This window comes from Misgurnus anguillicaudatus, chromosome 21, assembly GCF_027580225.2.
Source record: "Misgurnus anguillicaudatus chromosome 21, ASM2758022v2, whole genome shotgun sequence".
Classification (NCBI taxonomy): Eukaryota; Metazoa; Chordata; class Actinopteri; order Cypriniformes; family Cobitidae; genus Misgurnus; species Misgurnus anguillicaudatus.
Genome location: NC_073357.2, coordinates 11977501 through 11980000, shown reverse-complemented (window position 1 = coordinate 11980000; position 2500 = coordinate 11977501). Strand labels below are relative to the sequence as shown.

Below are 2500 nucleotides of genomic sequence, written 5' to 3'. Positions count from 1 at the left end.
ATCTCGGAAGCCAAGCAGGGTCGGGCCTGGTTAGTACTTGGATGGGAGACCGCCTGGGAATACCAGGTGATGTAAGCATTTAATTCTTTATTTAATTCTTTATTTAATTAATTATTTAATTATTTATTCATATAATTTTTTTCCAGAAAAGCATCCTTTCTGTAAGCGTTCGCCGATGGCATGGCGTTGCCACATTAGTCTTGAAGTGGCTCTCGAATCGAGTCAGCGCTCGCTTACGGCCACACCACCCTGAGCACGCCCGCTCTCGTCTGATCTCGGAAGCCAAGCAGGGTCGGGCCTGGTTAGTACTTGGATGGGAGACCGCCTGGGAATACCAGGTGCTGTAAGCATTTAATTCTTTATTTAATTAATTATTTAATTATTTATTCATATAATTTTTTCCCAGAAATGCATCCTTTCTGTAAGCGTTCGCCGATGGCATGGCGTTGCCACATTAGTCTTGAAGTGGCTCTCGAATCGAGTCAGTGCTCGCTTACGGCCACACCACCCTGAGCACGCCCGCTCTCGTCTGATCTCGGAAGCCAAGCAGGGTTGGGCCTGGTTAGTACTTGGATGGGAGACCGCCTGGGAATACCAGGTGCTGTAAGCATTTAATTAATTATTTAATTATTTATTCATATAATTTTTTTCCAGAAATGCATCCTTTCTGTAAGCGTTCGCCGATGGCATGGCGTTGCCACATTAGTCTTGAAGTGGCTCTCGAATCGAGTCAGCGCTCGCTTACGGCCACACCACCCTGAGCACGCCCGCTCTCGTCTGATCTCGGAAGCCAAGCAGGGTCGGGCCTGGTTAGTACTTGGATGGGAGACCGCCTGGGAATACCAGGTGCTGTAAGCATTTAATTCTTTATTTAATTAATTATTTAATTATTTATTCATATAATTTTTTTCCAGAAATGCATCCTTTCTGTAAGCGTTCGCCGATGGCATGGCGTTGCCACATTAGTCTTGAAGTGGCTCTCGAATCGAATCAGCGCTCGCTTACGGCCACACCACCCTGAGCACGCCCGCTCTCGTCTGATCTCGGAAGCCAAGCAGGGTCGGGCCTGTTTAGTACTTGGATGGGAGACCGCCTGGGAATACCAGGTGCTGTAAGCATTTAATAAATTATTTAATTATTTATTCATATAATTTTTTTCCAGAAATGCATCCTTTCTGTAAGCGTTCGCCGATGGCATGGCGTTGCCACATTAGTCTTGAAGTGGCTCTCGAATCGAGTCAGCGCTCGCCTACGGCCACACCACCCTGAGCACGCCCGCTCTCGTCTGATCTCGGAAGCCAAGCAGGGTCGGGCCTGGTTAGTACTTGGATGGGAGACCGCCTGGGAATACCAGGTGCTGTAAGCATTTAATTCTTTATTTAATTAATTATTTAATTATTTATTCATATAATTTTTTTCCAGAAATGCATCCTTTCTGTAAGCGTTCGCCGATGGCATGGCGTTGCCACATTAATTTCGAAGAGGCTCTCGAATCGAGTCAGCGCTCGCTTACGGCCACACCACCCTGAGCACGCCCGCTCTCGTCTGATCTCGGAAGCCAAGCAGGGTCGGGCCTGGTTAGTACTTGGATGGGAGACCGCCTGGGAATACCAGGTGCTGTAAGCATTTAATTCTTTATTTAATTAATTATTTAATTATTTATTCATATAATTTTTTTCCAGAAATGCATCCTTTCTGTAAGCGTTCGCCGATGGCATGGCGTTGCCACATTAGTCTTGAAGTGGCTCTCGAATCGAGTCAGCGCTCGCTTACGGCCACACCACCCTGAGCACGCCCGCTCTCGTCTGATCTCGGAAGCCAAGCAGGGTCGGGCCTGGTTAGTACTTGGATGGGAGACCGCCTGGGAATACCAGGTGCTGTAAGCATTTATTTCTTTATTTAATTAATTAATAAATTATTTATTCATATAATTTTTTTCCAGAAATGCATCCTTTCTGTAAGCGTTCGCCGATGGCATGGCGTTGCCACATTAGTCTTGAAGTGGCTCTCGAATCGAGTCAGCGCTCGCTTACGGCCACACCACCCTGAGCACGCCCGCTCTCGTCTGATCTCGGAAGCCAAGCAGGGTCGGGCCTGGTTAGTACTTGGATGGGAGACCGCCTGGGAATACCAGGTGCTGTAAGCATTTATTTCTTTATTTAATTAATTATTTAATTATTTATTCATATAATTTTTTTCCAGAAATGCATCCTTTCTGTAAGCGTTCGCCGATGGCATGGCGTTGCCACATTAGTCTTGAAGTGGCTCTCGAATCGAGTCAGCGCTCGCTTACGGCCACACCACCCTGAGCACGCCCGCTCTCGTCTGATCTCGGAAGCCAAGCAGGGTCGGGCCTGGTTAGTACTTGGATGGGAGACCGCCTGGGAATACCAGGTGCTGTAAGCATTTAATAAATTATTTAATTATTTATTCATATAATTTTTTTCCAGAAATGCATCCTTTCTGTAAGCGTTCACCGATGGCATGGCGTTGCTACATT

At 46.6% G+C, this 2500-nt stretch overlaps 10 non-coding genes across 10 annotated transcripts in view; all 10 read left to right on the top strand.

Annotated features, from left to right (window-relative positions):
- Positions 1–78, top strand: part of LOC141358607 (5S ribosomal RNA) — a 119-nt gene extending 41 nt beyond the window's left edge. Inside the window, exon 1 of the ribosomal RNA XR_012365104.1 lies at positions 1–78. This exon is cut by the window's left edge and continues 41 nt beyond it. This is a non-coding gene — a ribosomal RNA (5S ribosomal RNA).
- A 153-nt stretch (positions 79–231) lies between these two features.
- LOC141354891 (5S ribosomal RNA) lies at positions 232–350 on the top strand. Its single transcript, XR_012361320.1, has one exon. It is a non-coding gene; the product is annotated as a 5S ribosomal RNA (ribosomal RNA).
- A 141-nt stretch (positions 351–491) lies between these two features.
- On the top strand, positions 492–610 carry LOC141353604 (5S ribosomal RNA). Its single transcript, XR_012360699.1, has one exon. It is a non-coding gene; the product is annotated as a 5S ribosomal RNA (ribosomal RNA).
- Positions 611–739: 129 nt separating this feature from the next.
- On the top strand, positions 740–858 carry LOC141354890 (5S ribosomal RNA). Its single transcript, XR_012361319.1, has one exon. It is a non-coding gene; the product is annotated as a 5S ribosomal RNA (ribosomal RNA).
- A 141-nt stretch (positions 859–999) lies between these two features.
- On the top strand, positions 1000–1118 carry LOC141357571 (5S ribosomal RNA). The gene has a single exon (XR_012364058.1). It is a non-coding gene; the product is annotated as a 5S ribosomal RNA (ribosomal RNA).
- A 129-nt stretch (positions 1119–1247) lies between these two features.
- LOC141358105 (5S ribosomal RNA) lies at positions 1248–1366 on the top strand. The gene has a single exon (XR_012364594.1). It is a non-coding gene; the product is annotated as a 5S ribosomal RNA (ribosomal RNA).
- A 141-nt stretch (positions 1367–1507) lies between these two features.
- LOC141354889 (5S ribosomal RNA) lies at positions 1508–1626 on the top strand. Its single transcript, XR_012361318.1, has one exon. It is a non-coding gene; the product is annotated as a 5S ribosomal RNA (ribosomal RNA).
- Positions 1627–1767: 141 nt separating this feature from the next.
- LOC141354887 (5S ribosomal RNA) lies at positions 1768–1886 on the top strand. Its single transcript, XR_012361317.1, has one exon. It is a non-coding gene; the product is annotated as a 5S ribosomal RNA (ribosomal RNA).
- A 141-nt stretch (positions 1887–2027) lies between these two features.
- On the top strand, positions 2028–2146 carry LOC141354886 (5S ribosomal RNA). Its single transcript, XR_012361316.1, has one exon. It is a non-coding gene; the product is annotated as a 5S ribosomal RNA (ribosomal RNA).
- A 141-nt stretch (positions 2147–2287) lies between these two features.
- On the top strand, positions 2288–2406 carry LOC141354884 (5S ribosomal RNA). The gene has a single exon (XR_012361314.1). It is a non-coding gene; the product is annotated as a 5S ribosomal RNA (ribosomal RNA).
- Positions 2407–2500: the final 94 nt, after the last annotated feature.